Source organism: Chanodichthys erythropterus, chromosome 6 (genome assembly GCF_024489055.1).
Source record: "Chanodichthys erythropterus isolate Z2021 chromosome 6, ASM2448905v1, whole genome shotgun sequence".
NCBI lineage: Eukaryota > Metazoa > Chordata > Actinopteri > Cypriniformes > Xenocyprididae > Chanodichthys > Chanodichthys erythropterus.
The window spans coordinates 28,039,044-28,056,245 of record NC_090226.1 but is presented as its reverse complement, the minus strand read 5'-3'; the positions used below and the strand labels follow the sequence as shown (position 1 = coordinate 28,056,245).

At 39.4% G+C, this 17,202-nt stretch overlaps 1 protein-coding gene across 2 annotated transcripts in view; it reads right to left on the bottom strand.

Annotated features, from left to right (window-relative positions):
* si:ch211-253b8.5 (dysbindin) overlaps window positions 1–17,202 on the bottom strand; it is a 46,614-nt gene that overhangs the window by 17,156 nt on the left and 12,256 nt on the right. The gene's annotated exons all lie outside the window — the stretch shown is intronic.

Sequence of the window (17,202 nt, the reverse complement as noted above, 5' to 3'; positions counted from 1 at the left end):
TGGAATATACGAGAATGTGTCTTGCATCAGTTTGTTCAGTATGACTGAAGAGTCAGAGGGCTGATAAACCTTCTTTACTTAAGCCTTATTTGACAAGCTGGAATGAAAGTGCATAGGTTGTGTGTGTATTAGGCTAAGTAGATCATTAAAAATAGGACAGCATGTAAACATGTTTGTTTGCTTGTCTGTTTTATAGAGATAAAATTGCTTAGAAGAGTATTTCCTAGAGCATTTTTAAAACCTTCAAAATGAAAATTCTCAAGAAAAGACATTAAATAATGTCTTTATTTACTCCAAAACAAGTTTTATTTGAAATATCATGGTATTATATATATATTCTTGCAGTGCCATGTAAACACATATTCAATGTCTTGTTTTGATAATGATAGTAAAAACATGTTTTACCATAAATTAATGTAAAACATTAATTTATGTGTATGAATGTGGTTTTGACAGTAATTTATGGAAGTAATATTGGCTGGCCAAGAAAACTGACCTTTGACCTGGAAGCAGAGATGTTAGTCATTGGTCTATATATGGAGACCTCTCAATGTGTGTTAGCACATGCACAACAATCTCGAAATAGACAATATGAGTCATCTGCCACCCTGACCCCAGGAGCTAAGCAATTAAAGCAATGTGGAAAACTTAATTTAAGCTTTCATCAGATCCAGTTTTAACACTTAATAGAGGTAGGATGTCGGTAGAGTGCATTCATTATGCATTTTTTTCATTACATTAGAATCTTTTTACATTAGACACAAGCAACAATTGAGCTAATTATGGGTTGCCAGTATGACATGTTCAGCCTGACATTTGTGTTTCACTGTCCTTGAAAAGTGACACGGGGAAAGCATCAGCTCATCTGAAATAACAGCCCTAAAGCTTGCACCATAGCTCGAAAGTGTTAGAGAATTGCGTTCTTATCCTTTCACAGGTCATTAATACATCCAGCCTCAGAGACAGTGTCCCACAAATCAACCATAATTAGAAGGCACAGGCTGAGCCTGAAATAATTGGATCTGCCTTTTAAACCTGGTCTAAAATAGGAATAATGTAAAGATTATCTGGTGTGTTCAGCTGCTTTCAGATGTGCAGTAGAACAAGGCCGTCGTCAAAAGGGGTTAACTGTGAACATTGTCCCAGGCTCTGTGACAAGGGGGCCCCACTAAAGTTCTCTATAAAACAATTTATAGAGAAACCATAAATTTATATATATTTTATATAAATTTTAAATTTATATATATATATATATATATATATATATATATATATATATATATATAAAGTGGGTACAGAAAGTATTCAGACCCCCTTAATTTTTTCACTCTTTGTTATATTGCAGCCATTTGCTAAAATCATTTAAGTTTATTTTTTTTCCTCTTTAATGTACACACAGCACCCCATATTGACAGAAAAACACAGAATTGTTGACATGTTTGCAGATTTATTAAAAAAGAAAAACTGAAATATCACATGGTCCTAAGTATTCAGACCCTTTGCTGTGACACTCATATATTTAACTCAGGTGCTGTCCATTTCTTCTGATCATCCTTGAGATGGTTCAACACCTTCATTTGAGTCCAGCTGTGTTTGATTATACTGATTGGACTTGATTAGGAAAGCCACACACCTGTCTATACAAGACTTTACAGCTCACAGTGCATGTCAGAGCAAATGAGAATCATGAGGTCAAAGGAACTGCCTGAAGAGCTCAGAAACAGAATTGTGGCAAGGCACAGATCTGACCAAGGTTACAAAAAAATTTCTGCTGCACTTAAGGTTCCTAAGAGCACAGTGGCCTCCATAATCCTTAAATGGAAGACGTTTGGGATGACCAGAACCCTTCGTAGAGCTGGCCGTCTGGCCAAACTGAGCTATCGGGGGAGAAGAGCCTTGGTGAGAGAGGTAAAGAAGAACCCAAAGATCACTGTGGCTGAGCTCCAGAGATGCAGTCGGGAGATGGGAGAAAGTTGTAGAAAGTCAACCATCACTGCAGCCCTCCACCAGTCGGGGCTTTATGGCAGAGTGGCCCGACGGAAGCCTCTCCTCAGTGCAAGACACATGAAAAAACACCTGAAGGACTCCAAGATGGTGAGAAATAAGATTCTCTGGTCTGATGAGACCAAGATAGAACTTTTTGGCCTTAATTCTAAGCGGTATGTGTGGAGAAAACCAGGCACTGCTCATCACCTGTCCAATACAGTCCCAACAGTGAAGCATGGTGGTGGCAGCATCATGCTGTGGGGGTGTTTTTCAGCTGCAGGGACAGGACGACTGGTTGCAATCGAGGGAAAGATGAATGCGGCCAAGTACAGGGATATCCTGGACAAAAACCTTCTCCAGAGTGCTCAGGACCTCAGACTGGGCTGAAGGTTTACCTTCCAACAAGACAATGACCCTAAGCACACAGCTAAAATAATGAAGGAGTGGCTTCACAACAACTCTGTGACTGTTCTTGAATGGCCCAGCCAGAGCCCTGACATAAACCCAATTGAGCATCTCTGGAGAGACCTAAAAATGGCCGTCCATCAAACGTTTACCATCCAACCTGACAGAACTGGAGAGGATCTGCAAGGAAGAATGGCAGAGGATCCCCAAATCCAGGTGTGAAAAACTTGTTGCATCTTTCCCAAAAAGACTCATGGCTGTATTAGTTCAAAAGGGTGCTTCTACTGAGCAAAGGGTCTGAATACTTAGGACCATGTGATATTTCAGTTTTTCTTTTTTAATAAATCTGCAAAAATGTCAACAATTCTGTGTTTTTATGTCAATATGGGGTGCTGTGTATACATTAATGAGGAAAAAAATGAACTTAAATGATTTTAGCAAATGGCTGCAATATAACAAAGAGTGAAAAATTTAAGGGGGTCTAAATACTTTCCGTACCCACTGTATATATATATATATATGTGTACTTTTCATTTCTATGTGTGTACAACTGTATTTAACCCTGTAAAGTCTGACATATGAAATAATAGTCAGAAAAAAAATCTACTTTTTGGAAATAGAACAGTTCCCTTTTGAGGGAACTCCCACTGCATCATAGTATTGATGATTTGGGAACGCTTTTGCTTGATTGCATCTGAAGCACGTGTGAAATCAGTCCAATGGCCAAATGGAATGTCACGACCAGGAAAGCATATCTGGAATGACTGGCATTAGCTTCTGTGCTTCAGCAAGCACCCTGCGGTTCCAGCCCCTCTGTGATCGTGTTGAGATTGTGGGGTTTGCAAATGGATCTCGAGGAGGAGTTAGAGATGGGCATTGCCTTTTCTCTGCCTTCACCCGAGGGATACAGCGCACTCTTGCTGGGATGGGAAGCCCACGCTGCAGCTTCTTCCACCCAAGGAGAGAGCCTGGTACTTCAGCTGTATAGCTCTGAGGAGGTAGATGTACTGAGCATCAAGGCATGGGATATTGAAGACTCACCATATCTAACCATATGAGGAGCTGGTGGAGGTGATAACTTGTGCCGTGTCAAAGTTAAACATCAATTGACCAGCTGAGATTTTCTATCCCCAAAATCATTACCTCCACCCCAGGGCCTTCCATTTTTCCTGACCTCAACAAAGAAGTTTTGAGGTTGTGGAATAAGCCATACTCGTCCCATCTCTTCAGCCCTGAGGTTCATGTCTATTCATATATGAGGGGGTTGAAAGAGCACGAGTATAGGGAAATGCTCAAGGTGGAACAGATGCTTGCAAGCTATCTGTCCCCTAGCATGGCATTGTCCCTGCAGTTCAGGCCGATGTATGTCTGCACACAATGTCCATTCTGCAGGCGTACCAGGCTGACCTGCTGAGAGACCTCGATGAAGGCAAGGGGGTGGGGCCCGATACATTTAAAGGAGCTGCATTGGGTCATGGATTTGACTCTCCAGGCCACTAATGCTGGGTTCACACCACAAGATAATCGGGCTGATTTCTCCCCTTCCAACAATCCAAGATAATGTCCTGATTATCTTGATAGTACTACAGATTATCTAATCAGATTTTCCTGTGGTGTACGGTGTGTTAAGAGTGACTGAATCTGCTCGGAAGAACACCGGAGATGACCCAATCGCAAATCTAAATATAAAAATATAAAAAATCAGAAATCCTGATGTGTGTGGGGAACCCTGAGGACAAACATGCACACACTCTGGAGATTATCACGTGAAATGAAACAATATCTAATAAGAAAGCGAACTGACAGAAGACAGAAGCATAACAAACACAGTCATGGTGCAGCACAAAGTAAAATGGATTTGGACAGCAGAGATGGAGTTTAAGCTTGTCGATTTGTGGCAACAGCACTAGTGTTAATACAACGTGTCCTGTAAAACATACCACAATAGAATTGACAAGGAGAAGAGCTGGTCAGAAATAAAACAATGATCTGAAAATCTGCAATGGATGTCTCAAGAGATTTTGCGAGATTTCCCGTGTTCACAGTCGAGACTCTGGTTGAAAATCTGTTTGTGTGTGGTATGCTGTCTTTGTCACGGCACACCACACACTATAGGATCAAAACGGTTAAATCTAGGATTTTTTGTGTGTACCCAGCATAAGGAGATGCCAAAACAATCGGCCAGTCTATGGCAGCCCTGGTGGCCATGGAGAGACAAAAAAAAAGTCAAAGAAAAAGTCAAAGATGGAAAGTCAAAGCCTTCTTGTTGGATGCTCTGCTCTCAGAAGTGGACCTGTTTGCATCTCAAGATACAACACACTGTCCACTTTGGTTCTCACTCATACATCCAGCCTCATTAGGGCTAGATGCCATGCACAGACATGGCTGAGGCTACATCTGTATGCTTTTTCTCTGATCGCTCTACTCCAGGGAGTTCTGGAGAGAGTCCGCCAGGACAGGGTCAGTCTACTATTAGTAGCACTGTTCTGGCTGGCCCTAGTGTGGAGAAAAACTGATCAGCTGTGTGTTTGCTTTGGATCACTTAAGAAAGGACTTCCTGCCTCCAAAGCAAGTGGACAGTTGAGGTCTCTGGCCAGCCATCACCTCTGGCTGTCAGAGCTCTTTCTACCAGGAGTATGGTGGCCTCGATGGCCTTACTGTCGGGGGTGTCCCTGCTGGTCCTCTCTGCTCACATTTGTGAGGTTTTACAACGTGGATTGGGCTCTGTCCCCGGTTCACAGGTGTTTATGTCTTAATTGTGCTTGCAGTATTTGCACAGACAGGCACTTGTAAGCATGGAAGTTTGGGTATTATCAATCCCAAAGCATCAATACCATGACTAAGCGCAAGTTCCCTTAAAAGTGAACGTCTCAGGTTATGACTGTAAACCTTGTTCCTTGAGAAGGGAACGAGATGCTGCATTGCTCTGCCATACTTCATGCATCCCTGTGATCGACTTGCTGGTCATTAGTTATTAATTTAGTTAATTTATCTATATAGCAGCTCAGGAGAAAACAGTGATATTATCGTCCAGCTCAGTTCAATTCGCATAGAATGGTGTCAATGCAGGCAGATCAAAAACATTATGTAACTACAAACTCAGGCAGACTTAAAGGTGCCATTGAATTTACCTTGGCACAGTTGAATAACAAGAGTTCAGTACATGGAAATGACATACAGTGAGTCTCAAACACCATTGTTTCCTCCTCCTTATGTATCTCATTTGTTTAAAAGACCTCTGAAGAACAGGCGAATCTCAACATAACACAGACTGTTACATAACAGTTGGGATCATTAATATGCATGCCCCCAATATTTGCATATGCCAACTCATGTTCAAGGCATTACACAAGGGCAGGACGTCTGGATGTACACAGCTGAATCATCAGACTAGGTAAGCAAGCAAGGACAATAGCGAAAAATAGCAGATGGAGCATTGTCTTTCTAAATGTTTCGTTAGCATGTTGCTAATGTACTGTTAAATGTGGTTAAAGTTACCATCGTTTATTACTATATTCACGGAGACAAGAGCCGTCGCTATTTTCATTATTAAACATCTTCATTCTTTATAAATCTCTCCAACTGTGTGTAATGTTAGCTTTAGCCACGGAGCACAGCCTCAAACTCATTCAGAATGAAATGTAAACATCCAAATAAATACTATACTTACATGATCCGAACCATGCATGCAGCATGCATGACGAACACTTTGTAAAGATCCATTTGAGGGTTATATTAGCTGTGTGAACTTTGTTTATGCACTGTTTTATAGTCGAGAGCTCGGGGGCAGGGAGCACGAGGATTTAAAGGGGCCGCGCATTGAATCGGTGCATAGTTAATGATGCCCCAAAATAGGCAGTTAAAATAATTACTTTAAAAAAATCTATGGGGTATTTTCAGCTGAAACTTCACAGACACATTTAGGGGACATCTTAGACTTACATCTTGTGAAAAAAACATTCTAGGGCACCTTTAACAGGAACTAAACAGAACATACACATTACATCTACTTACATATCTCCCAATAATATGTTCATATTTAAATGGTTAATTTTATGATCAAAGCACTGTAGTTTTTGTGTGGGGCAAAACACATAATGCAAAGATGACTGAAGATGAACAACTGAGTTCCCAAGCAAAAAAAACCTCCCAGTGTTAAATTAACACTGTCAGTTTTTATATAATCCATTTGGATTATATAAACCCTGGCAGTGTTAATTTAACAATGGGGGTTTTGCTGTGCAGTAACTTTCCGAAACCAGCTGCCAACACATGTTTACATTATAGACAGTGTGCAGAGACCTATCATCTACCATTAGTGTTTGAGCAGATGTCTCATATAGTTACAAACCATTATGCATTTATTTCTATTGTGGAATACCAAACATATTAAAAAAAAAATGTCTCAATGTTTTTTTTGTTTTTTAAACCATTAAAGTCAATGAGGGACATTAGGTGAGGAAATGATGCCAGAAATTCAATTTTTGAATGAACAACCCCTTTTAGAATCTCCCAAAATGAAAGATCACAAATAAAAACTTTAATATCTCAGTTTTTCTCTTAGAGTAGCAAAATACTTTTGCACCATGGAGAACGTTGGTGAGACTGCGATGACTGCATTTTCTTTTTATTTCTGTTAAAGAATCCACGAATCATCACATTTGACAGGCAAACCGCCAGAGTAGGCAGCTGTGTATTAGACACGGTCATTCTCTCTCGCCTGGTGGTGGCAGTTAGGACGATGGGAGGCATCCAGGGGTTGCAGTGCTGTCACTCTGAATAACTAATCAGATCTGCACTAGCTGACCACTGCAACCAGAACGGGCAAAAGGGGAGCCAGATGTCCCATTTGTGTTTCCATCTGACAGTACTGTGTGGCTCAGCACAAAGTGTGTGTATACGGGTTTGTCTTAGGCCTGGGCAATAAATTGAATATTTAAAATATATTTGTGATGGTTTATCTTGCAATATAAAAGTGAGCAAGATTATGAATATCGCAATGATTTTAAAGCTCCTTTTTAATGTACTTTCGTTAAATCATCATTCGTTTTGTGATTGCGAATATAAGAATGTTAACAGAGATGTTGCAATCTCTAGTTTAAACTAGTAGTAAAAGTTTGTGAATTTATTCATTTCTGTAAATCAGTTCATTTTAGTTAATGGATTCAAAATGCATAAATTTCAAACTATATATAAAATATCACAAGATCAAATATTATCACAAAATGCAACTTCATGTGTTCTAGCAGTTAGATAACGTTCTTCAAATTCCCCAGACATTCTCCAGATTCTTTAAAGCTGAGGTGTGGTGATTGTCATATGAGGTCATATGATTGTGTTGTACCCTGATACGGTTTCTCTTACTTCCAGAGCTTATATTCACTTTACCCTATACAAAAATAGTTATTTGAGCAGAAAAGTTGTCTAAATCATCCTTTTAACAGTGGTGGATATAGGGACTTTTTTTTTTTTTTTTGGATAATCAACAGCATCACAGAGGCTGCCAAAACAGCTTAAAATTACGATGAAATGAAAGTAGCGACAGATTTTCTTTCATATTGTGACTCATATTGTTTCACTCATATATATTTGAGTGAAACAGGTTATCAAAAAAGAAAAAAATGTAAAATGGGGACTTGGTTCTTTAAAATGTGGGTGTGGACTTGCGGTTAATTGTATGAGAAGGGCTGGGGTTTTGGTGGACTAAATTATTGGGAAAGTCCATCATACGTCACCAGTGGGAAGATCTAGTTAAGACATTTGGATTAAATATTTTGAGATCAAAACGCCTTTTAAAAATAAAACATGTAAAGATTAATTGTTCACAATAAGATCAATAACTTGTATTTAGAAAACGTCCACTTGAATGTAAATTAAACCCAGAACATTCCTTTGTCCTTGCTGGGACAAACTAAGCTTGTAGCAGGAACTCATCACAGTGGGACTAAAATAAAGTATTCACCGACAGTGGCATTCTAGTATACAAACGTCAAACCATTCAACACATAAACTTGCCACTTTGAACACTGCAGGGATCTCCTCTTCCATTTTTTCCATGACCTTGTCCAAGTTTAATATTTAAAACTTACGCTGGTATAAAAGGTTAAGAAAGGTTGAGGCACTTATAACTCGATAGACATGCCATGAATGGATATTGCATAACCAGAGTGGTGTGACACCTGTCCTTGACAGTCCTTGACATCTGCCATGCGCATATTTACATGTGTTCATGTGTGTGAAAACAAAATGATGACTTGGTGCTTCTGAAATAACAAAGGGTTAGTGCTTTGCTCAGGGGTACAGTGTTTGTTTTATTCTCTGGCATTCCCTTCCAGTCAAATCGCATTTTCTCTGACATGATCGAGAAAGGAGCAAGTCAGGGAAAATGTGATTTGACCACTCTTGCACTTAGCAAAATGCCAGTGCAGTGGGCATGGTGTTTATTCAGGTCAGCTGGCAGATCTGGCAGAGCTCATGAGTGTTCTTGACCTCTGGGTCACATATCAACCTGTAGGCAGCAATAGCTACATTCTGTTCATTTTGTATTCTCTTTATTTTATATGTGGTGTATACTAAGGCACAAGCTGTGCTACAGACATGATTGATACCCCAAATTATGCAGCTGTTGAGGAGATGCTACTTTACATATATATATATATATATATATATATATATATATATATATATATATATATATATATATATATATATATATATATATATATATATATATATAAGCAATCTAAAGTGAAAATGTCCACTTTAGCATACTTTAAAAAGAGTACTTTTTACGGAAACAATATACTTTAGAGTCAACATTAAATTAAACTTTACAGAATTTTGCAGTGCTTATTATAAATCGCACATCTTTTTTCTTCTCCTTTTGTTTTTTCTTAATCAATATGGCCTTGTAATCTTTATTCAAAAATGTTAACCTCCCTTCCCCCTCGAAACGATATCTGTTCTGTTTATGATGTATGTCTTGGCGGAGGGTGGGAATAAATATCACCCACAACTGACTGCTAACAGCATTCAGATTTGCCTCCATTTAGTTAGCAATGCCCAACTTCCTACGATCCAATAATTTCCAGAGGACGAAATCAAGTCCTGCTCTACATTTTTTTCTCATTCCAAAGGAATGATATACATTTCACTGATATACATCACAATAGAGAAGAAAAGAATACGCAACATCCATTTCATTCTGACTTTAAAAGAATATACTTTAGTGTGAATTGAATGTAAAGCTTTCGGACATTTAATTACATGTTATTTACAATTCACCCTTCACCGGGAGTTTGATTGACAGGAGATCTGGCCAATCATGATGCTGAATCCACCGATATATATTAATTTTCTAATTTAATATATTTTAAAATGTAATTTATTCCTCTGATGGCAAAGTTGAAATTTCAGCATCATTACTCCAGTCTTCAGTGTCACATGAACCTTCAGAAATCATTAAAATTTGGTGCTCAATTATTATTGGAGCTCAATTATTAATAATTGTTATTATTACTGTCTGATAAACAAACCAGGATAAATAATAAATTTATATCGGTTGACCTGAAGTTAAAAAATGGTGTGTACTGATGTCTCTCTGCAGTTGAAACAACATACCTTCTAATGTTAATTTATGTATATCACTAGTAGGAAGAGATAATCGGTTCACATGCTGCTTGAATTGAGATGCTACAGCGATCTGTCATGACATATTAAAGAGCCACATAATGGTATTTTCTATTTTTTTTCTTTTTTTAAAGCTGAAACTTTGTAAACTGCTCTCTGTCCTCTTTCTCTTTGTGAGAACATGATGTGTGGTGTGAGAGCGCCATGGCTTGTCGGACAAAGCAAAAGTAACTAAGAGGGCAGGTCTTTGTCAATTAAGCGAAAATGTATTATAGTTTACATTTATATTAAATACAATTAGTTAAACATGAATGCTTTTTTGACCCACTTAAAGGGAAAGTTCACCCAAAAATGAAAATTCTGTCATCAGAATGTCAGTAACCAAACAGATCTTGCCCCCCATTAACTACCATAGTAGGAAAAATAAATACTATGGGGGGAAAGATCTGTTTTGTTACTGACATTCTTCCAAATATTTTCCTTTGTATTCAGCAGAACAAAGAAATCCATACAGGTTTGGAACTACTTGAGGGTGATTAAATGATGACACAATTTTCATTTTTTGGGTGAACTATCCCTTTAAGTAGAACTTAAGCCACATCTTTTCAGAATTACTTCTGTTGACTGTATATGTAATATGGTTAGTGTACAGTTAAATGTACTGACAAGCATTTATGTTAAACTAAATTATACTTTAATGTAATTTCTATTGAAATCTGTCATGTATTTAAATACACTATATTGCGAAAGGTTTTGGGACACCTGCCTTTATGTGCACATGAACTTTAATGACATCCCATTCTTAATCCGTAGAGTTTAATATGGAGTTGGCCCACCCTTTGCAGCTATAACAGCCTCATCTCTTCTGGGAAGGTTTAGGAGTGTGTTTACGCAAATTTTTGAGCTTTCTTCTAGAAGCGCATTTGTGAGGTCAGGCAGTGATGTTGACGAGAAGGCCTGGCTCGTAGTCTCCGCTCTAATTCATCCCAAAGGTGTTCTATCGGGTTGAGGTCAGGCCAGTCAAGTTCCTCCACACCAAACTCGCTCTTCCATGTCTTTATGGACCTTGCTTTGTGCACTGTTGCGCAGATGTTGGAACAGGAAGGGGCCATCCCCAAACTGTTCCCACAAAGTTGGGAGCACGAAATTGTCCAAAATGTCTTGGTATGCTGAAGCATTACGTGTTCCTTTCACTGGAACTAAGGGGCCAAGCCCAACCCCAGAAAAACAACCCTACACCATAATCCCACCTCCACCAAACTTTACACTTGGCACAATGCAGTCAGGCAAGTACCGTTCTCCTGGCAACCGCCAAACCCAGACTCGTCCATCAGATTGCCAGACAGAGAAGCGTGATTCGTCACTCCAGAGAACACGTCTCCACTGCTCTAGAGTCCAGTGGTGGCGTGCTTAACACCACTGCATCTGACGCTTTGCATTGCACTTGGTGATGTAAGACTTGGATGCAGCTGCTCGGCCATGGAAACCCATTCCATGAAGCTCTCTACACACGAAGTTTGGAGGTCTGTAGCTATTGACTCTGCAGAAAGTTGGCGACTTCTGCGTACTGTGCGCCTCAGTATGCGCTGACCCCTCTCTGTGATTTTACGTGGCCTACAACTTCGTGGCTGAGTTGCTGTTGTTCCCAATTGCTTCCACTTTATTATGATACCACTAACAGTGGACCGTGGAATATTTAGTAGTGAGAAAATTTCACAAATGGACTTATTGCACAGGTGGCAACCTATGAGTGACCCATTCTTTCACAAATGTTTGTAGAAGCAGTCTGCATGCCTAGGTGCTTGATTTTATACACCTGTGGCCATTGAAGTGATTGGAACACCTGAATTCAATGATTTGGAGGGTTACTTTTGGCAATATAGTGTATCTTTGTGATTACTAATTTGTAAAGATGAATTTGCAATTTTAAAATATGAACATACAAATTTGAAATGTAATATCAAGTAACACATTACAGTTAAAATTATAACCAAGTGCAAAAGTAATGTGCTTTAGATTTTATGTAGTTACACTGCGAATGTATATTTAATACAATTAAGCACACCTCTTTTTTCCACAAGGGAATTCATAGCATTTGTACGTTATGATTTGGTGAACCAGACAAATTCAAGTTTTTGCACTATCTGCTCATGCCAGGGTTACTTTTAGGGGTGTGGTTAGGCGTGGACCTCCATCATGATATTTTACCTACAAATTGTACATTTTCATAGTCAGATTGAACAAATCCATACAAAATCTGTAACTCATAAAATACTTCAATTCTCAGTTCTGAGTTGGTGGGTCTTATAGTTTAACTCTTTAAGATGTTAGCCCTCCAGGAGAAGGGCTGGCTTCCCTTGACCTATAAACCACCTGGTCAAAAGCTAAAAAACACTCAGTAACCTTAGCAACTACAAAGAAATGCCTTGGCAACCTTAAGTTGCCAAGGAAAGCACAGAGAAGCAACCTTGTAGGAACGCTCCTAAAACCAACCACTCAGAACACCCAGGCGACAACCTAGCAACTGTATACTAACCACTGTCACCAATCAACAACCCAAAAACCACCTTAATAACCACAAAGCTAATTTTGATTGTCAGTTGTTGGAGCTTACAGAAACAGTACAGTAGTGGATAGGTCTGCTGTGGTGTAGTATGTTTCACTATTGATGAGCCAGTGTTTTCCAATCGGACTGAATCAGTGATTGATTTAAAGTGAATGACTTCAGCATGAGACTTTCTAACCCTGCCCCAAATCATCCAATAAGATCATTCATAAGGCAAGTACACAACCACATGAGGATGAGATCACTCTATTTTTCTTTTCCTCTCTCAGACTCATCTCTTTCTCGCTTCCATCCCCCTTTTTCACACTGTGTTGTCCATTCACACAGCAGCAGGCCGGGAGGGGTGAGCAAGACTTGTTAGATCAAAGCAGAAGAAAGGCGGATTGTCTGTAAGGACTGATTTGTCATTCCCTCCATACAAGGCAAAGCTCTGTTTCCACCCCAGCTTTCTTTGTCACAGCAGTTCTCATACTAAGGCATTCTGGGTATTACAATCCAGCAGGGTACCGGACATGGCACAGCATCCATACAGGCACTCTCAGAGTCATGCCAACAGTCTTAACCTTTTCAGACACATATAAACACTTCATGCAGCTCTTGATTTTAACTGATCTTGGACTCATTTACAGGAATGTATTAAGTTTGTATAAATAGTCTAGGTTTGTGTCATTTCTTACCACAGCAGAAATGCCTTAACCACACATCAACCTCTTCTAGTCATCTTAACCAAAACACATTTTTCTTCTAGAAGGTGACTTTCAGAAGCATTACAGCCCAAAAAACAACCTAAAACCAGTCCACCACATCCCTCTAAGGACAGTTAAAAAAAAAAAAAAAAAACAGGACATGGGAAATGAATTTTCCAGACGAATGAGTTAAAAGTTCATGTGTTAAACCTCAGGGACTGAGAGTAAAAGCCCTGATTTACTAAGAAACCATACCTAAAAAAATATAACTAAAAAGCAGGTGCTCATTTCTCTCATTGCAGAATGACAAAAGAATGTTTCTCTAAAACAGATTTTACCCAATTTTGCCATGTAAGTTAAAACCAGAAATGGGGATTTTCAAACCCACAAACCAAAGTAATGAAGACATTGGATTTAGTATGTGGTATTCATTTGTATACACAATCTCTTAAAGGATTAGTTCACCCAAAGTTCACCCCATTAAAATTCTGTCATCATTTACTCACCCTCATGACATTCCAAACCCATAAGATTTTTGTTCATCTTCAATACAGAAATGAATGAATTTAAATAAAATCTGAGAGATTTCTGTTCTTCCATTGAAAAATAATTCCATCACAATGTTGACGCTTCAAAAAGTTCATAAAGAGATCTTAAAAGAAATCCATTTGAATTGAGCAGTTTGATCCAAGTCATCTGAAGAGGCTTGATTGCTTCTTCACATGTAAACATTGATCAATGCACATAGAGGACATCAAATATGGTCAAAGGAAGCTCAAACTGCATGCTTGACACTGTAAAACCAAACTTAAAGCTGCAGTTTGCAAGTTTTGCCTCTGTTCAAAACCTGCAATTGCAGTTATTTATGGAATTATCATCTTTACGTGGGTTGTGCATCGACATGGCTCCTCAGCGCAGATGAATCTAATGTTTTGAGGAGAATGTGTGGCTGTCAGTCACTGCACCGGTGAATAATGTACTTCGGAATCACAGATTGTAGTCTTGGAAGTATGACCAAAATAAGAATTTTCACCAGAGAATGTCATCTTAACAACTAAGTAACAAATCTGCCACTTTTGTTCTGACCAACTGGGAAAAAACGCATTACAATAAATCGTGCTACCAATGGTGATTAAATCTAACACTTAGATTTAAATCTAACGCTTAGCTCATATTGCATCAAACCGTGCAAATTTTTATTATTGTTATATTTTGTTCTCAAATTGTTCATGTTAACAACATCAGCATTACGTGACTATGTGTATTTAGTGTGTATTAGTGTTAACTGTAGATTTCAGTTTCTGTACAGAAAGGGCTATTAATGATCCTCCACCTGCAGCATCCTCACATGATATAGGCTGCTAGCTGGCACTCATTCTTAAACAAACTATCATGATCATGTCTGTTCCTGTCACATCCCGGACTACATTTCCCATGATCCTCCATTGCTTATCACCTGCACTCACTTCACAATCACTCCACACTAATCACCACACCCAGCTGCCACACATTACCTGGACTATAAAAGACTCCTACACACACCAAGCTCATTTATGAAGTGTTCAACACAGTGTGCTTCACCAGTTTTAACATATGACCGATGTACTCTTTTAAAGTTGGAAGAAATTTCAGTTAAACAACTCATCAGTTTTCATGGTGTTCCACCTCCCTTTCTGAAGTCAATTCCGGACTGTATACGCCGTTGGCCTTGCTCCCTGCCGGGCAGAAAGCGAAAGAGACGACGTGGACGACGGGGTGGCTTAGCTGTTAAGCTAAAATGTTACCTGCGATTCCATCGGGAGTCGCGTTCTTCCCCGGGGAGCTTTATGAAGGACTTCGGGAAATGCTACCCGCGCTGGCGTTCCCTGGAGCCAGTGCATGGTTGGATTGTTCCCGTGTTTCCCACCTCGCTGGAGCCGCTCCCGGTTTTTCGCGCGCCTCGCCCTGCGCGGGGAGGAGTGTGTCCGGGGAATCTTCGGCCGCTGCCTCGGGCGAAACAACCTGCGGCCTCTCCTGAACTTCCAGCGCTGCTCAGAATGGCTTTGATTAACGCCAGGTCGGTAATAAACAAGACTTTCATTATAAATGACTTTTTCTCTGCTCGTCACCTAACGTTAGACTTTCTCTTTTTGACTGAAACATGGATTACTCCGGGGGATATCAGCGCCTTTTCTGAAATGGTTCCGTCAAATTCTTTGTTTTTAAATTCACCGCGTACAACGGGACGAGGTGGTGGTCTGGCCTCTATTTATAAAGACATTTTTTTCCTGCCGTCCCGTAGTTTCAAAGGAATACCAAAGCTTTGAGCTACAGTTGTTTACTCTGGAGCTATGCGACCCTGTTCTGTTTGCACTGAATTATCGTCCCCCAAAACCTAATTCGAATTTTCTGAAGGATTTTGCTGACTTTCTGGGAGATTTCATTGCAAAATATGACAAACTAATGATTGTTGGGGACTTTAATGTTCATGTCTGTTGTGCAGCAGATTCCTTAGCAAAGGAATTTATCAATCTGCTAAACGCATTTGATCTGACGCTTCAGATCAATGTACCCACTCATCAGCATGGCCATACATTGGATTTAGTGCTAACTTACGGCTGCTCTCTGAATAAACTAGAGGTGTGTGAAAATGGTTTCTCTGACCACAAGACTATTATGTTTACGTTTCCATCTTTTAACAAAACTATTACGTCGATGTATTCGGCTCGCCAGTCTCGGCTTATCACATCAACTACCAGAGAAGCTTTTCGCTCAGCCTTTAGTGAAGGTTTGCTACCAAGTGACGTTCTAAACACAGATTCAAGTGCTGAAGAACTACTTCGCAGTTTTAACTCCACCTGTGTTCAGGTTCTAGACCAAGTGGCACCTTTAAAGACTCATCTCCATTAAACCGAAATCTGAGCCTTGGCTTAATGACACAACTCACACTCTTAGGCGTATTTGCAGAAGATTTGAACAAAAATGGAGGAAGGACAGACTTCAGGTTTCAATGCAAATGTTCAGAGACTCACTAACTCAATATCAGAAAGCAGTGAAAACGGCAAGATCAATTTATTTCACTGACATTATAAAGAACTGTCATAAACCGAAAACTCTGTTTAATGTTATAAATTCCACCATCAACCCCTTCACTGGTCTTGATATAGAACTGTCATTAGTTTCCTGTGAAGACTTTCTTTGTTTCTTTGTACAGAAGACCCATGACTTAAGAATGGGGCTAAACCCAGTTTCATCTGACCCTTCAACTCTCTCTAGATGTACTGCTGTTTTTAGTTTTTTTTCTCCTGTTACAGATAACCATCTAATAGAAATAGTGGATCACCTGAAAGCATCTGGTTCCCCAACTGATGTAATGCCCCCTCTCTTCTTTAAGCAAGTTATAGATGTGGTTGTTCAATCTTCTGTCTTTGATAAATCGCTGTTTACAAACAGGTACTTTTCCAGAGTCGCTTAAACATGCAACTGTTCGCCCTCTGCTTAAAAAACAGGGTATGGATCCTACTATTCTGACAAATTTTAGGCCCATCTCCAATTTGTCTTTCATTTCAAAAATTGAGAAAGCAGTTCTTGATCAACTACAATCTTTTATGGCTGAAAATTTGATCTTTTGAGGTTTTCCAATCTGGGTTCAGAAAACATCACTCTACTGAGACTGCACTGCTGAAAGTTTTAAATGATATACTGTTAACATGTGACTCAGGTAACTATGCGGTTTTACTCCTTTTAGATCTCACCACTGCATTTGATACTGTTGATCACGCTGTACTTCTCAATCGACTGGAATATAGTGCCGGTATTACTGGCAGTGCCCTACAGTGGTTTAGATCCTATCTGACAACTAGGACATTCTCAGTGAAGTTAGATCATACCTCAAGTAAAGCTGCGATAACCAGTGGAGTTCCTCAAGGATCAATTTTAGCTCCCTTTCTT